General features: G+C 41.3%; 1 protein-coding gene and 1 long non-coding RNA gene across 2 annotated transcripts in view; one reads left to right on the top strand and one right to left on the bottom strand.

The window, feature by feature from the left end:
* brinp2 (bone morphogenetic protein/retinoic acid inducible neural-specific 2) overlaps positions 1-19433 on the top strand; it is a 680262-nt gene that overhangs the window by 119351 nt on the left and 541478 nt on the right. The gene's annotated exons all lie outside the window — the stretch shown is intronic.
* LOC117522611 lies at positions 302-9866 on the bottom strand. The gene is made up of 3 exons (XR_004564255.1): positions 9853-9866; positions 2156-2161; positions 302-592 (listed from the first exon to the last, which is right to left on the bottom strand). It is a non-coding gene; the product is annotated as an uncharacterized LOC117522611 (long non-coding RNA).

The raw sequence follows: 19433 nt of genomic DNA on the forward strand, positions 1-19433 counted from the left end.
TTACCACAATATCTGAAGAACCAGTTGACCAATTTGATTCATATTTAGCATAAGCGTGTGTTTGGATGAATCCCCCAACATCGGTCAAATACAGTGACCTTGGGTTCAATTTTGAGGTCACGGCAAGATATTTAAGATATTGCCATTGACACCCTATTTTAGTGCGATATCTCAAGAACCAGTTGACCAATTTGATTCATATTTAGCATAAGCAAGTGCTTGGGTCATTCCCCCAACACCAGTCGAATACAGTGACCTTCCGGTCAATTTCAAGGTCACAGCAAGATATTTCAGATATTGCCATTGACACCCTATTTTAGTGCGATATCTCAAGAACAAGTTGACCAATTTGATTCATATTTAGCATAAGTGTGTGCTTGGGTGATTCCCCCAACACCAGTTGAATACAGTGAACTTGGGGTAAATTTCAAGGTCACAGCAAGATATTTAAGATACTGTCATTGACACCCTATTTTAGCGCAATATCTTAAGAACCAATTGACCAATTTCATTCATATTTAACATAAGGGTGTGCTTGCGTGATCCCCGACACTTTGTATTACTGATTTTTGGGTACCGGGGGGTATGTTATCTCATGATGGCACAATGATGGACCTGTCTTCCTTGCTTTAGTGTTTGTCAGTTTATTTTTGTGACTTATTGAGCCATCTCAACCAGTGTTGTAATGTAACGAAGTAGAAATATTTCATTACTGTACTTAAGTGGAATTTTGACGTATCTGTACTTTATTTACATTTCTGTTGAATTTCACTTTTACTCCACTATATTTCATTAATAAAATGTATAATTTTACTCCGATACATTTCTCTTAAACATCTTCGTTACTCGTTACTACAATATTAAAGTAGAAGAAATGTGATTGGGCAATGCCTGTTTGCAGAGGTGAAAGTAAGCCAAAGCGCAACTATACACCGGGAAGAGATACAGTCCTCCACAGTCAGAGTGCAGCACCTTCCACCTCTACAGCATCAAGTGCCATGGTTGACATAAAACAAGTTTAAAAGACAAAAAATATAAAAGATGACAGGTTGAATCTGCGCTGAGGAAGAGGAGACTGTGGAGGGTGAAAACCATCTGCTCTTTGGACTCCAAACATGCACACGCTGACGCACATACACACATACTTATGGATCAGCTCCCGCTGGAGTGCAGCGCACGATCGGAGTTAAGGGGAAAACTTCAGTACCGACAAAATTGGCCAGCATGGCTGTTTAGTTTCATTTATTTTATTTGAAATGTTCACGGAGAAGCACTGCATAAAAGTGGCACCATGTTTTTTTTTCTTTTCCTTAAATTTGGCACAACTGTGTAACTATAAATGACTGTTCTATTTCACAAGAGCCTGACTGTTGTGTTTAACAGAAAAGTGTGTGTGGGTCTTTAGAAAAAGAACGGCAACTTTATTTACAGCTACATACATCCGCCTGTTGCTCAATCATCCCGTCACCAACACCAACTGCTCCGCCAGAGGTGGATCCAGCCTTTCATAGGAGCTGAGGCTCCCTCTTGGTTTCTCCAGACACCACACTGCACACTTTTTTCTTTTCTTTTTTTTTTTGAGATGCTGACTGCACCTCTCTGCACATCTCCTGCAAAATGTTTTGTAACATATACAGTAAACTTAAGAATATCTCCATCAGCTTTTCCTTTGTTATAATCCATGTCACAAAACTCCGTGAGCATTCTGTAAATGTGAACAGAAAAATGACTTTTTTGTAACTCAGCAAAAATAGTTTTTCTTTTGCTGAAAAGGTTTAAAAACAAACTGTGTGTGTGTGTGTGTATATATATATATATATATATATATATATATATATATATATATATATATATATATATATATATATATATATACATATGCCTGTGACATGTTTCCCAGTCATAGAAATTTCTGTTGTTGTTGTTGTCCATTCAGCTGCTCTCGTTCTGTTTGGGGTCGCCACAGCGGATCGATCCACATTGGTACTTGGCACAAGTTTTATGCTGGATGCCCTTCCTGACGCAACTCCAGTGTTACCTGGAGAAACACACACAGCCGCTGGTGTTCCAGAGAGATCTCCCATCCAAGTCCTAACCAGATGCCGCACTGCTTAGCTTCTGAGATCTGATGGGATCAGACTTACACAGAGCAGACCGGCTGCTAGTCATAGAAATTTCTGTGAAAGGTTTTAATAATTTCATGTTGCCTCTATGATATGAAAATGACTTTAATTTGACAAATGTGCCCACATTGCATGAATGATCCACAGCCGCACACACATTTGGGTGTGCATATATTTTACTGCCAGTATAAATTAAAATACTATGCAGATAGTTTTCTTATATATATATATATATATATATATATATATATATATATAAATCTGAGTAAGGGAGTGGAGGATAATCAGCAGAGCTATCTGTAGTGGGCGGGACAGGGGACTTTCTGTACTTGATTAATTATTGCACTGGACTCTACTAATGCATGGCCAAGATTTATGAATTGCTCGAGCTTTGGGTTGATTGTCCCATCCCTAATTTGGAGTCACCAAGTCACTTGTCATGCAAGTCTTTGAAAGTGGGAGGAACCACCACAAATACGGGGAGAACATGCCAACTCCACACCAAAAGGACTTGGCCGAAAGTGAACCTGGGACCTTCTTGCTGTGGGACAAAAGTACTACCCACGAAGCCACTGTGCTGTCCGACATGCTGATGATTTTTGATGAATTTTTTTAGACTGCATTTTCTGTAGTCACATTAGAAGTAAACATCTCAGCATGACAAAGTAATTTGTAGTCAGTGTTGCAGAACTCCCATTTTTTTTAATGGTACACAGCCAATAGTTCGGTACATGTAAAATATTGCAGGTTCTCGGTTGCACAGTTTGTTGTTGCACACCTCTTCTAGCTACGAGTCATCTGCAATCCTGCTGGACAGTCTTATGAGGGTAGGCTGAAAAGTTCTAAGGCTCACCAAGAAGGAGAAATGCCATTTCAATAAAACTTGGCATGCATTAAGTTCAGCTCTTCTGATGACTAACTGTGTTTTTTCTTCCAGGTTGTGAGGTAGTTTGTGGTTCATAGCCAAGTTTGAAAGTTCGTGGTAAAAGGAAACGGCAAAAATGGACAAAATCTGGCATCGCGATGTGATTAAGTACCTGCATAAGAAGGGGTTAAAGCCCAAGGACATTCATGAGGATATGGTTGCTACATTAGGGGATGAAGCTCCCTCCATATCTACAGTGCAGAAGTGGGCAGCTGAATTTAAGAGGGGCAGAGAGAGCCTTGAAGACGACCCAAGGTCTGGGCGGCCTGCAACAGCCACAACCCAGAAAAACATTGACCTTGTCATGAAATGGTGATGGACGACAGACGATCGACGATTAATCAGCTAGCAGATGCTGTGGGAATATCCCGTGAGAGAATTGAACACATTCTGCATGAAGAACTTGGAATGTCAAAGGTGTCAGCTCGGTGGGTGCCACGTCTTCTGATGCCTGATCAGAAACGCACCAGGCTAGTCATGTCGAAGGCAAACTTGGCACTATTTGAAGAGGATCCAGCCAATTACATGGAACGTTTTCTTACCCAGGATGAGTGTTGGGTTCACCACTTTGAACCAGAGACAAAAAACAATCAATGCAGTGGAAACACCCAAGGTCACCACCTCCAAAGAAGGCCAAGGTCGTTTTGTCTGCGGGGAAGGTCATGGTTTCAGTTTTCTGGGATGCCAAGGGCATTGTGTTTGTGGACTGTCTTGAAAAGGGACAAAATCATAAATGGACAGTACTATTCTAACATACTGAGACAGTTACGCGAGGCTATCAAAAAGAAGCGACCAGGAAAGCTGACGAAAGGGGTGCTGTTCCATCAAGACAATGCCCCAGCTCACAAGTCAACAGTGGCCATGGCCACTATCCACGAGTGTGGATTCGAACTGGTAGATCACCCACCATACTCCCCTGACTTGGCACCCTCGGACTGTTCCCAAACCTGAAAAAAAACTTGGCTGGGAAGCACTATCGGAGCAATGATGAGGTGATGGCTGCCGTTGAGGACTATTTTGACTCTCAAGATGAAAGCTTCTATGCCAAGGGAATTGAAGCATTCAAGCACCGCTGGAAGAAGTGTGTGGAGTTACAGGGAGACTATGTAGAAAAATAACCCTGAATTTGTTCAAATCGCATCATAGTCAGCCTTAGAACCTTTCAGCCTACCCTCATATAGAACACATCACTCAGTCATTTTTCTCATTTGTCAATCACTCATAGATGAAGTTTAACAACTGTAGAAAGCGAAAATAACATGTCATAATTTAACATTACTTCTGCGATGGTGTGACACTAATCTGCTATAAATTTGCTTGAATTTCATACCAGAACCTTCTGACTTTACATTGATTTGCCTGGATGCTGGAAATTCAACACTGACAGGTTTGCTGTGTTGGGGATTAATTTCCATGTGGGGCCACACTAAGTGGCACGCAGGTCATAGCAGAATCAGAGAAACACTTCATCTTCCTTGACCTCCATATGTGATCGTTTGACTCTGGAGGAAAACTGGAGAGGAATTACTTCCATTAAGATGCACACCACTAACCACTGTAGCTACGACAGCTCGGTTAGCCAGCCTTTTTATGTTTGTAGTGTTCACTACTTTTAAAGGCTGTTGGCCATTCTATTGTGAATTTGTGCATCATCAAAATAGCAAATTTATTGTGGAATGGTAAAATAGTGTTGTGGGTCTAAATTTACTTAGGTTTTCCATTTGCCTAAATTTATGGTAAACCCTCATTGCTCAGAACAATCACCTTTCTGTTGAAGTCTGCAAGTAGGATCATGATTTGGTATTGTATAAATGAACTGAACTGAATAAAATCCAACTGAGTTAATGCAGTTTACATAATAATAGCAATAATAATCTATCCATCCGTTTTCTGAACCTACTTATTCCAGTTAAGGGTTACGGGGGTTGCTGGAGCCTATCCCAGCAGTGAATGGGCGAGAAGCGGGGTACACCCTGTACAGGCCACCAGTGTATGGGAGGGCTGTAGCATCATGTTGTTCTTGCCACTGTTGATTATGAAGACAGTTAAAATGCTTTATGCATTCAAATTTATTCTTTAACAACCAGCTGTGTCAATTTTAAAAGTTGAAAAAAAATTATATGCACTAATAATTTTGTTCAGTTGGAACACTAATGTCACCATTTGGACATGAAAGACAGCCTGCACCATCCTTGTTGTTGGTGAGCCCAAACATTGGTTGCTCAACACTGCCAATCCAGGTTGGAAGAGAGTTCCTGCCCTAAGTGCAGTTTAAGTATCTTGGGCGTTCTTCACAGTTGAGGGAAGAATAAAGCAAACAGTAATACTGGCATTGTGTAAGACAGTCAATGGGAGATTGTCACTGTCTTACAGTGTAAAGCTACAAAATTCAAAAGTCAAGTCAAGCCTAGGAGCATACGCTGGTGCCACACTTGCAGCATCCACCACACTACCTATGGAATTGGCTTGGGCTCTGGATAGCAACCACCAAGGCAGACAACTGATCCATCAGCCTATCCCTAACATCAATCCTGATCAACCTGCTGTATCCAGGTGATACATGGGTGTCCACTTGGCCTTCTCCAGTCACTGGTGTCCTCAACACTTAGACACCTATATGGTAATCCCACCATAACTTAGAAGACAAATTTTATATATGCTGTTGGAAAAAATGTGGGAAACATAAGAAGTTTAATATCATACCCAAGACAAGTATGGTGCGTCAAATGGGTGCTTTATTGTCATGGATGCCAATGACTGTGACTGTGTGCACAGGTGTATTTTATTCAGGTAACAAGTTTAAACAGGTGCAATTAATACAGGTAATGAGTGCAGAATAGGAGGGCTTCTTGAAGAAAAATTAACAGGTCTGTGAGAGCCAGAATTCTTGCTGGTTGGTTGGGGATCAAATACTTATTTCATGCAATAAAATGCAAATGAATTATTTAAAAGTCATACATTGTGATTTTCTGGATTTTTTTTAGATTCTGCCTTTCACAGTTGAAGTGTACCTAAGATAAAAAATTACAGACCTCTCCATTCTTTTTAGGTGGGGAAAACCTACAAAATTGACAGTGGATCAAATATTAATTTCCCCCACTGTCGATTTAAATGGTTTTGGTGGTATTGTATGGGGTGCGCAGCCACATGGTAAAGACAACACACCACACACGAACAGATTTCACACACAAACATTCCCATGTCAGATGGGAAATCTTGCCAAATCTCTCAAGATTAAACGTGACTTCAGAGTCAACTTCAGATGCAACAGAGATAGGTTTGTGGGGAAAAAAAATGATACAAAAAGAAAAAGAAAAGGTGTTGGTTAAAGGAGTGGAGACAGCGTGACCACCGAACTTTCTGGTAAACCATAACGGCCGTTTTGATTTTGGATTCTGTTCTGTGTGTCCGTCATCTCACTTTCTCGTTGACTGCATGTCACATTCAGCAGGCTGCATGCTCATTTATGGTCGGGGGACACCACACACGCTGCAGTATTGGGCCGACAAGCCAACATGTTGAATATCCCCGATTTCCGGTCTGAGCGGTCCCGACGTCCTTCCGAGCAGATCAGAACGCTCTTAACACACCACACATGGCAGGAATATTTGATAAGATTATCTTTATCTTCATCACGATAATTGGGGTGTCCTTAAGATTGTCTGGAGGGGAAGATTGATCCAATATCGGTGTAATTATTTTGCCGTGTGAACCAGGCATTAGATGGTACTTTCAACAGATTAGGATGGCCTGTGGGTCTGCCTGGATACCTGCTACCTGGGAAACAAAGTTCTGTTTGGTGGGGTATGTGATGTGGCATGCCGTGGGATCCCGAGAAAAAAGTCTTTCTCTGGGACTTGAGTCTATTCCCCGTTGTAATTATCTATCCATTATGAGACATCTTTTTCTTACCACTGTCACTAGTGTTGCCGCTCATGAGGTGGGTAAGGTCTAGTGTGTAGCGTTTTGAGGTGAGTTATGTTATAGCATTATATAAACAGTGAATTTAATTTAATGGAGTAACTATATACAGACAAAGATATCTTAGCTAATTTAGAAGACCTTCTGCTACCACATGCCCAGAGTCCAGCCATGACAATGAATGGAAAATAATTACATTTTGCTTCCTGTTTTTTTTTTTTTTTTTTTTTTTTTTCAGTGACACAATTACACAAACATACTTGTCCACACACATGCACATTTCAGCTGTTCAGCTACTATCTCACTTGTGCCAACAGTCTTGATAACTAAATCATTATTTAAAGTTTTTAACTATGTATAGAGCTGCAGGGGTTCCCCTGACATTGTGCCGGCCCAGGGGCCTGCCTGAAGGGCTTGGATGAACACACAGATGTTTTTTTTACACATTTGACATACAAACACTAAACAATGAAGCAGAATAACACATTTTCCTCTCTCCAGCTATTCTGTGTTGAGCATAATGCACCTGTGTAGCCAGAGGACGCCCCTTGGTGTTGCGGCATCCTTCCAAACCAAACATACTTGGAAAAAGCTTGATGTGCCATTGGATGATTGCATTGTTCTCTGTTTATTTGGATCTGTTTAGGGTAACTGCAGTTAATCAATATTAGATTGTCTGGCAAAATGAACGCATGCATGTCAATCTGTGTTGGATTCGCTTCAGACCTTTGGGGCTGTGACCTTTAGTTACATCTTCATACATGCTTTCTACATGTGCTAATGCTCATTCACGTCCCATGTCCAGCCGATGGTGTTGGCACGCCAAGGTGCAATGTGTACGACATGTGAATAAAGCCTTTGGCCTCTTTTGATGTGGCTCTGTTTTGACCTGTGTTGCAGTCAACAATACTATTTCCTGACCGTTTGTTTCACACACTGAACGATCGTTGGTTCTTTGTTCTGCTCACGCAAAGCTGTTTCCTGTAAGAAATACTTATAATTAATACCTACTTATTTAATTGTTTATTGCATTTATTATTGGGTGAGTTTCCTCCCACAAATCAAAAAAACGTGTTTATTTAGGGTATGTTCCTTTCACTGCCTCTGACCAAGGCAGAATCTGTATATCTGGAGTTGGTTTCCGGGCACTGAACTGTGGCTGCCCACTGCTCCTAGTGGTTGGATTGTGTGTAACTGTAACTAGGATGGGTTGAATGAGAGGACAAATTTCATTAGATACAAGCGAGACAAAGGAACACCTCCGTTTCTGCGTGTCAGAGAACAAGTTTGGACATGTCTATCTCAGCTTTTAATGCTTACCAGTCCAGTAAGTATCAGTGAAATTGTGGAGAGCTGGACATGTCCAAACTTGTCCTCTGACACGCCGAAACGGAGGTGTTCCTTTGTCTCGCTTCCAAAGCGAATCGGTCTTTACGTGCGAAGCCTCCGCGCGGCTTTCCATGACAAAATCTCTTGTTAAAAGTGAAATCTGCTGGAAAATGGCTGATGTCCAGCTCTTGTGATAACCAAAGAAAGAGCACACGACGGTCTCGTATCCACAGAGCCATCCATTTAGAAATGGTCCGGTGGTTTGTGCCGCGACGTCACAGCTCGGAGCACGGCGCACCGAGCATCCTTAAAGGGGTCCTTAAAGTTGTAGTAACAGATCTTATTCTCTGTGAAGCCCGTAAAATTTTCACCGAAAGCCAGATACATTTTTCGAATGGTTTCCAGGTGCCAGTCTCTAACAGCTTCTGAAAAAATTCTGATGGAAAAAAGTCCTTTTCATTCCGCCATTTCCAGACAATGAAAATCCGACGAGGGGGCGGGACCACTCCTTCCCAAGGCGTGCTCACAGGCGAATGACGTCACCGACAGGCGTGGAAAAACTCACGCATGCGCACGAGGGTTCAAGCATGTCTGACGTAAAAACATATAAATGAAATCCATATAGTTTTTGAAAAAATAAAAAGGACTGTTACTTTATTGACAGACCTCATATGTACAATGGCGATAAAGGCTCTATTCTATTACATTTCATGATCTCATGATTGAGCACCCACTCATTTGTCAGAATAAGGCACAGTTCAGGGACACCTCTGTAGCTTGGTATATATGCAGCCTATTTATTTTCACACTCTGCGACCAGCAAGTTAAGCTCTTTATATGGGTTGGTCTCTCTTTATCTCAGCCACTGAACTTTCTCTCTCTGTGACTCTCTCCATCTCTCTCTCCACAGCCATCGCTCATTGAGCATCAAGAACACAGAGGTGTTTGTTTCTTGTTAGCTGCTGGCTGTATCCTCCCAGGGGCACTCGACTGTTTTGTAGCAATGCAGGACACATGATTGGAGTTGGCATGGCAGTGTTGCCAGGGGCACTGTGCCTCCAGCATTAGAACCCCATTCCCACACTGAGAGTAGGAAAGGTAGCCAAAGAAGCTCAGTGTGTTTTCACAGAAATGTCTCTTGGCACAAAAAAGCACTTCTTCTCAGGTGTGCCCGATGAGCTCCTCTACATCTTTGTGTTTTGTGTAAACACGATGCGGGCCAGGTTCGCTTGATACGGATGACTTCATATTGTTAAAGTGGCTGAACTGTCTTTTACACATGGCTGCGCCATGTTCTCCTCTCTTACCCAGAGGACCAGGTGTTGGCATGACCGTGTTGCTGTGCATCCTTTGTGCGCCAAAGCTCAGCACCCAATCCACCTGCTCATAATTATTTTATGTCATAATTTGACCAAGCTAAAGATGGTGCACTCAAGAAAAATAAAAAATGCATGCTGTGCATGCATGATTCCAAAACTAGGTACACTGCAAAATCGCCAGTGTTAAATTAGCATGAGAAAGTGTTATCTGTAGCACTGTCAGTTTTAATTTAACATCAGTCTTGTTTTTTCCACACTTTTCAAATGTTAAATTAAAACTAAAAAAAGAGTGGCAACATATGGGCACTTACTATTGCTGGCACTGGTGATGTTGCTGTGTACAGGTGAATTGTGTAATTTATATTTTTGTTCTTTTCTCAAAGAATAATACAGACCCACAGATTGGATTTAAATTTGATGCTATTTTTAATGTAATAATCATGTTACAGATAAACAGAAAAGACAAACTTATCCCCAACAAATTTGTTCAAGGAGTGCTTATTAAAGGAATGAAATGTAATTATTTGTTTCCCAACCAGCAAATGAGCTTTCTGTTCAGAGAAATGTGTGCACAACAGCAACAATTAATTTTCCACTCCCATCTTCACAGCCACAAGAAATATTGAGGTCCAGCGTTAAAAGATATTTTTAATTACCATCTGCTGTACCCTAATTTAGTTTTCACCAATGAGACAAGTGAAGCTTAAAACTCTACCAAACTATGCTTTTAAATATTAGGCCAACAACTGCACACGCCAAACCAGATGGATGAGAAACAGAAAGAGGAAACACAATGTTTGCAGATGCTTCCACACAAATGCACTGCAGGATATAGTGAGGCAATCATAGTAAATGTGAAATGGACTGCATTTTTATAGCAGTTTTCCATCTGTATCAGAAGCTCAAAGCACTTTACAATTATGCCTTGCATTCACCTATTCACACACACACACACACACACACACACTCACACACAGGATATCAAGGTGTTACCATGCGAGGCACTCACTTTCATTTCCGGGAGTAACTAGGGGATTAAAAACCTTGCTCAAAGGTCCGTAGTGACTGTCCAGCCAGACTGGGGTTTCAACCGAGGATCCTTTGGTCTGAAGCCCACTACGTAACCACAAAACCATCACCTCCCCAATTATGTCCCATCATGCTCTGGTTTGAATCCAATTTGAGTCGGTATAAATTATTCTGAGTGTTCAGGCTCATCCTCCAATGGAACATTTCAGTGGTGATGGTAGTGGTCTTACAAAGGATGGCAGGGGACCTGGGTGTGGAGTGGTGGACTGTCTGCCTTACCCATGGTCAGGTGGTGAGCGGATGTTTGGGGTCTAAAGCCCCTTCCCACCAGGGCCAACAGAAAGTTGCATATTGTGGCATACTGTTATGCCACTCTACGCCAAGTTTAAAAGTTCTACAGCAAGTTTTTGCTCCCCTACGCAGCAGTATTCTGAGCGGTATGCAAGGAGGATGCAAGAAATTAAACATTTAATTTTTTTTCGGCGTAGCGCACTGGATGCAGAAAGTATGCAGTTTTTAAGCAAATCTACACAACTCACCCCAACTGTTTGTAAATCCACACAACACCGTGCTAATGTACACTAAGACTCCGCAATTCTATACGCGAAAAATCCTTTTATCAGTACAAACCTGGATTGATAGATTTCATTCATCCTGCTGGACTTCTGGCAGTGAAGCTTCTAAACCATGGAAGACGAGGAGGCGAGCCAAGCTTCCAAGTTCAGAGGACATGTCCACGGATAGATCTCCAGTGGGAAGACATTTCCACGTCCACTCTTCACATGCACAGATCGCTCACGACATCGCCGCTGTACATCGCAGCTTTCTTTCACCTCCTCTAGTTCTTGCACAATTGCAGCAAGTGTAAAGTCCATTAAATCCCGCTCACAGACAGATCTCCAGCAAGAGGACATGTCCACACCGTCCACCGTACACTTCTCATGGCGGATTGCTCGCACGACCACCATATGCAGCTTCGCTTTGTTTTGCTTTTATTTCTCTCCTCCAGTTTTCTCACGAGTGCAGCAAGTTAAGTAGTCCATTAGTTCCTGCTCACGGCCAGATCTCCAGTGAGAGACCATTTCCACGTCCAGGTTAACTCAACATGGATGGATGGCCAGCAAGGGAATATGTCCTTGTCCACTTCTCATGCACGTAACACATGCGTGGTTGCCGGTGGCCGCTCCAGGCACTTAAGTTATAATTGTACCATACAGTGCCATATTGTTGACATTTCTTTATGACTGATATAAATGATGTCCAACACATATTTAGTGATTTAGAAATGTTCTTGTGTCCATTTCCTGACTTGGAAAAAGAAAACTGTCTGCAAAAGTGATCATTTGTATAAACAGTAATATTTATATTTCTTTTGTCCAATTACATATGAGCTCTGAAAACTGGGAGAGGGCAGTTATAAAAACAGTCATAACATCAAAATGGTTAGTATGATTTACATAACGGCTGAGTGGATCCTTGTCATTTGATTGGTGCTTTGTATATCACGTGACATAAATTATTTGTCCCATTTGTATTGTGTTGTATTTAGTGTGCAGGTTTGGATCCATTTACCATGCAAATTTGGTTCTGTGCATTTTGTACCATTGCACTCTGCAACCACCAGGCGCACACCAACAGGGTGCCAATTGATGGTGCCAATTGTTCTAATACGCACACAAAAAACAAACACAAATCCACTGCGCCGTAAGCTATCTGAAGGTATGAACAGTGGTTAGAATAGGATGAAGTTTAAGATGAAAACCTGGACAAATTTCTGATGCAACTTTTCGCGGATGGACATGAAGTCAGTGCATGTCATCACGGACTAAACTGTCAGAATTATTTTTGAACTATTTGTTTTTGCAAGTTGACTGAGAAAAGTTGACTGAGAACAGTTTTGGCAGGGGTGGTGGCCAAGTGGTTAATGCACTTTGTATCAGTTTAGAAGGTTCCGGGTTCAAATCCCACCCCTGCCACATTTCTCCATGTAATGTGGAGTTGCATCAGGAAGGGCATCCGGCATGAAACCTGTGCCAGTTCAACATGCAGATCCACCTTGGATTTGCTGTGGCGACCCCGAGTGCAAAAACAAGGGAGCAGCCGAAGGGACTTACTTTACTAGTTTTGGGGGTTAGGATTTCATCTCGTTGAATGGAACTTTCCATCTTTCACCTCATGAAATATTTGTATTAATGAAGTCATTATTTGTATAGTATTTTTTTAATCCCTTGGACTAAAGGTGAAAGTCTACACAACTGGACAGCTTTTTTCCAACTCCTGTTTTGTGGTGTACAGAGTCAAAAATTTTCAAAACCTGTGTCACTGAGCAAAAATATATGGACCTGACTACAAATGCAGTGGAGTAAAAAGCACAGTGTTTGTCTTTAATCTGGCCATTCCAGTTATTACAAGTCAATTGTCAATTAGGGGCTCCTTTTTATGGCGACAACAGGAACTGGGAGACCATCTCAATTCTACCAGAAACATGTCCACCAAGACCACCAGTCATCAATCCAATCTACCCAGAGAAGATTGTTCTGTGCCCCCCCAGCACACCACTCCTACCACTAGCCGTAATACCCCCAACCAACCCCCACTGGGCAACACTAGATCCTCCAAATAACATCCTATCACAAGTTCATGGTCACACAATTAGCCACTGTCCACTAAGGACATGTAAGCCTGCCCACATCAGCCTGGGGATGGTTGGATTCCCCCCCCCCCCCCACTCCTGCAGCCATAACAAGACCCAGTTCTGCTTCCCAACCACCACAAGCCCCCTGTCCAGTCTGAACTTGCATGTTGTTTGGGTGTAATAGTGGTGAATGTTTTTTGGCTATGGGATCACTGAAGTGTGGGCAGGCAGACCAGAGTAAACGAAAGGGAACTGCTCCAGCTAATAGAAGTGTAGCTGATCACTGATGTGTGTTAATGAGGTTCAGTACTGTACTTGCTCAATCAGTTTCATTGCTATGGAGCATGTGACAGTTGTGAAAGACATCTGGTCATGTGGAGGCAGCTTCCATCAGCTCTAACCTGTTTAACCATATTTCTCTCTTTCTCTCCCTTGCAGTACTATCAAACTTGTGCTCTCTCGATTGAGTGCTTCATCTATTTAAGGGTTTAAAGATTGTTGCCTCTCCCCCTGGAGTGGGAATTGGAGTTGGATGAAAAGTAGACAGAAGTTTACTTGAAGTGTAGTTACCGTAGTGACGGTGACGGAATAAAGGACACAACAAGAGAGAAAAAAGAGGTGAAAGTATATTTGGAACACGCATGTCAAAGTGGCAGAAGGACGGATGCATACAAGAGAAATGGGAAAACAATCGTGACAGTGTATTCTACCCTTTGAGCGCTCAAACAATTAAACATAAAAGCCACACAGAGCCCTTTGAGTGGTTACTTTAAGCCGCTGTGGCGGGCTTTAGCTTCTGAGAGCAAAATGGATGGAAGGCTTTGTAGCTGTGCTGCTCGGTGAAGGAGAACACAATTTACCGGCGAGAGCTGGGACACAAAAGTGGCATGTACGCTGTCACAGGGCTCTGACGCAAGAGAAAGGTTGTCAAAGTCAAATAAGAAAGATGGACGAATTGCGCTGGTAGTGTTTCTTCTCCACTCTCCCTTGAAGTCTGTTTGTTCCCTAAACTGAAAGCGCTCACTTTGTTTTTACTGTGACATTGTAGGTAAAGTGTCCCTTTTCAGAACAGGAGATAATACAGAGTTTTGATCTGAGTGTAGGACGCCGCTTGCGTGACATACTAACAGGTTCCAAGAAGGAAGTCAGACGACACAAGGGCATTGCTCGTTTTGATTTGGTAAATCCGAAATAATGTAATTTTGTTTTTGCAAAGGAATCCAGTAAACACTGTGCACAGTCTGTGCGGTCGCCAGAACTGAGCTGGAATGTTTAGATTTTTTTTTGTCCTGTATGGTTGGACTGACCTGACTTGAGTAAGTTGTGTCGTCCTCTCACAGCTCAATCTATTTTCTCATCTCTGCTCACTGCAGCTCACCACTGTGTTATTAGAGAAGAATGAAAGTCTACATGCACACAGCCTGTTTCATGACCATATCACTCAGACAAAATGATCGGCCTCATGTTATTGGCACGTCCAAGAAGCCTGGGGAAAAGTTCCCATGTTTGCATAGTGGGGAATAAGCAGCTCTTACATAACTCCGCTCTTAAAGCTGGTTAAATCTGATGGCTGGAAATGGTTTAGGTCATCAATTTACCCTTTCGTCTCATCTGCAATGTGGAAAAACAGCTTCTTACTGATTTCTGATATGGGCTCATGAGCAGCAATATGTCCCTCTCACAAAAATGATTCTGATAGTAAAAGGCGTTTTAAAAACGTTGTACTGCAAACTACAGAGTGCAACAACTCTGTAGTTTCACACAGCTGTTACAGCCCACAAAAATAAATTGATTCCCTAAAGAAACATTTCTAACTACAAATATTGACTGCAGGAATCAGTTGAAAGATGCACGATGCTCTGTGCATAATTATTTCAATGTTCCGTGCAGAATTTTTGTTTGAACCACAAAGTGTAGAAGCCAGTGCATGTGTTATTGATCCAAAACACAGCTGTGGGTCTCTAGGTTTGGTACCCCCTTGTAAAGACACTGAGATTATGGTGTTATTACCTCTCTTTTACCTCAACACCAAAGATTCTAATATTAGTAGCACAGTGTGTCCAGGGCAGTTTCTTTCGGCAGTGCCGGGAATCAAAATATAACATACTAGGAGGGCTGGTGTGTGGGTTGGTGGATATGTAATGACATTTTTTATTTATTTTTTTTTCTGTGTAACTGTTTTAAGACAAATGACGGTCCACAAAATATTTCTGCATCATCCTTAGGTTTATGCAGTGGTCATTACTCCCAACAAATTAGTAAGCGAGCTATATGGCCACCCCCTTTTTACCTACGGTACCCCAGAACTTAACATAACCATTTTTTAGGTTCCATAGATGACCCCAAAACACAATCACATTCCCAAAAATAAAAACATGCATCAAAGCCAGATATGCCCAACAGTAGACAGTCTTGTGGACAGTTTAAACTCAGTGCTCAAAACTACACTCGACATGATTGCTCCACCTATATTAAAACCATGCTCCCCCCAAAACACAGTCGCCTTGGTTTAATGATTACTTGCGTGACCTCAAGCATAAGGCTAGAGGTCAAGACCAAAAATGGCATAGTTCAAAATTAGAAGTATTCCACTTCGCGTGGTGTGATGCTGTCTTAGGCTATAAGCGTACACTACTGGTGACAAAGCAGACCTATTACTCTGATGTGATCAACAAAAACAAGCATAACTCAGAGTTCTTGTTTGACACAGTGGCAACACTGATTCATGGACAACCACCTGTAAGACGCTCTCATTTTACAGCACAAGATTTGTTGGATTACTTTGAGAATAAAATAGATGGCATTAGGTTATACCTATCCCAGCATGCCTTAACCCAGCCACTACACCCTGCTATTGAGGTGGGCACCATCACTGAGGTATTACCTAGATTTACAGAATTTGATAGTATCTCACTAGGTGTGCTGATGAAACTCGTAACGTCTACAAAAAGCACAACCTGGTTATTTGATCCTATAGCAACAAAACTTAAGGGCCTGTGGCCCACTCTTGGGGCAACTGTACTGAAAATTATTAACCTCTGGATCTGTTCCTAAATGTTTCAAATCTGCAATGATTAAACCATGACTGAAGAAATCTAATCTTGACCCTAATATATTGAAAAAACTATATGCCAATATCAAATCAATCATTTTGCTCTAAAATTCTGGAATAGGTGGTTTCACAGACAACTTGTAGACCATCTTACTACGAATAATCTTTTTGAGCCACTGTAGTCTGGTTTTAGAAAATATCATTCCACAGAGACAGCTCTCATTAAAGTGGTGAATGAGCTTCTGCTTGCAATGAATTCGGACACCACTACGGTTCTGGTGCTGTTAGATCTTAGTGCTACGTTTGATACTGTGGATCATCATATTCTACTTGATAGGCTTTAGAATCATTTTAGATTTACTGGGAATGCCCTTGCATGGTTGATGTCATACCTGACCAGTTGTTCTCACTGTGTTTTATACAATAACACTACCTCTAACCTTAGTGACATGAAATTTGGGGTTCCACAAGGGTCCGTCTTAGGCCCCATGCTTCTCTCCCTTTATATAGCACCTCTTGCACATTAGTGTCCTCAGTTCCAATTAGTGTCCTCAGTTCGCAAATGCTTATCAAGTGTTGTCAGAAGGAAAGGTGATCGAACACAGTGGTAAACATACCACTGTCCCAGCTTTTTTTTGAATGTGTTGCAGGCATCTATTTCAAAATGAAATCAAAATCAAATCAAATCAAATTTATGAATTTATATAGCGCCAATTCACAATGAAATCGTCTCAAGGTGCTTCACACAACATAAAAAAAAAAACTGAATTAAAAATTTAAAACACAATAAAAAGATGACCATAAAAGAATACAAGAATAAAAACACATAACACTAATGATAAAACAGAGAAAACAAATGAGTCTTTAAACGTGACTTGAATGTGTCCACAGTATCCGACTGCTGAATGTGTGCCAGGAGATCATTCCACAGAGCTGGGGCATGGGAGGAGAAAGCTCTATGACCGGCAGACTTTTTATTCACCCTGGGAACACATAGAAGTCCTGCACCCTGAGAACGCAGGGCCCAAGCTGGTACATAGGGGCTTACCAGGTCAGCCAGATAGGGAGGTGCAAGTCCATGAACAATTTTATAAACTAATAACAGTACCTTAAAATCTGATCTTGCAGCAACTGGAAGACAGGGCAGGGATGCCAAAACGGGCGTAACGTGGTCAAACTTTCTGCTTTGTGTCAAACGTCTGGCAGCATTTTGAACCAGTTGAAGACCCCTAATCCTGGACTGCAGTAAGCCAGAAAATAGAGCATTACAATAGTCCAATCTAGAAGAGACAAATGCATGAATCAAAGTCTCAGCATCAGCCATAGACAGGATGGGACAAATCTTCGCTGTATTTCATAAATGAAAGAAAGCAGTCCTCGTACTGTCTCTAATGTGGAGATCAAAGGACAACGTAGGATCAAAAATTACTCCAAGGTTCCTCACTTTATCCATATGATGTATAACACACGAACCTAAGCTAAGTGCTAGCTGATGAAATTGATGCCGATACCTCGCTGGACCAAGAACCATAACTTCAGTCTTATCAGAATTTAAAAGTAGGAAGTTACTAGACATCCAACTTCTTACTGATGCAAGGCAATCTTCCAAAGATTTTATGTGAATGAGATTACCAGCAGTTATTGGCATGTACAATTGAGTGTCATCAGCATAGCAATGAAAGGGAATCCCAAAGCGCCGCAGTATATTCCCAAGGGGTGCTACATAAAGGGAAAAAAAGCATGGGGCCTAAAACGGATCCCTGCGGAACCCCAAACTTCATGTCCCTACTATCAGAGGAGGTGCCATTACACAATACACAGTAAGAACAACTGGACAGGTATGACATCTACCATGCAAGAGTAATCTCAAAGTGATTCTCCAGCCTATTGAGTAAAATATGATGATCCACAGTATCAAATGCAGCACTAAGATCCAACAGCACTAAGACTGTAGTGGTATCTGAGTCCATTGCTCGCAAAAGGTCATTCACTACTTTAGTAAGTGCTGTCTCTGTGGAGTGATATTTTCTAAAAGCAGACTGCAGTGGCTCAAAAAGATTATTCTCAGTGAGGTAGTCCACGAGATGTCGCGAAACCACTTTTTTCCAGGATTTTAGAACAAAATGATAGATTTGATATCGGTCTATAATTTTTCAATACACTAGGGTTAAGATTGGATTTCTTAAGTAATGGTTTAATCACTGCAGACTTGAAACATTTAGGAACAGATCCAGAAGTTAATGAGAGATTTATAATTTCCAGCACAGTTGGCCCAAGAATGGGCCACAGGTCCTTAAACAGTTTTGTTGGTATAGGATCAAATAAGCAGGTTGTGCTTTTAGTAGACGTCACGAGCTTTGTCAGCGCACCTAGCGAGATACCATCAACATCTGTAAATCTGGGTAACACCTCAGGGGGCGCATCCACCTCCATAGCAGTATGCAGTGGCTGGACCAAAGCCTGCTGAGATATGCTCAACCTAATATCCTTAATTTTCTTCTCGAAATAGTCCAAGAAGTCCTGTGTTGAAAAGGGAGACTGAATAACAGGTGGCTGTCCATGAATGAGAAATGTTATAGTTTCAAACAAAAACTTTGAGTTATGCTTGTTTTTATTGATCAAATCAGAATAATAGGCACACTTTGTAGCCAGTAGTGCATGCTTATAATCTAAGATAGCATCACGAGCAAATGAGCAAATATTTGCATAAAAACAATAGTTTATCAGTTTGAACATTAAATATCTTGTCTTTGTGGTATATTCAATTGAATATAGGTTGAAGAGGATTTGCAAATCATTGTATTCTGTTTTTATTTACATTTTACACAATGTCCCATCTTCATTGGAATTGGGACATTGTTTTCATCGTTTTAATTTCAACAAAGAAATAAATAATGTAAAGCATATTTGTCATTTAAACTGGTTTGTATGAGTTTGAAACAAATTTAGATTTATTCATGATAAATGCATACATGTGCTTACTGTGCATTTAAAACACTGAGGTTATTGTTAGCCTGTTAACATGAATCTTATTCATACCTGTTTCATTTAAGAATTACTGATATATACACTTGTGTATATCCAAACTGTTATCAAATGG

Source organism: Thalassophryne amazonica, chromosome 12 (genome assembly GCF_902500255.1).
Source record: "Thalassophryne amazonica chromosome 12, fThaAma1.1, whole genome shotgun sequence".
NCBI classification, from domain to species: Eukaryota; Metazoa; Chordata; class Actinopteri; order Batrachoidiformes; family Batrachoididae; genus Thalassophryne; species Thalassophryne amazonica.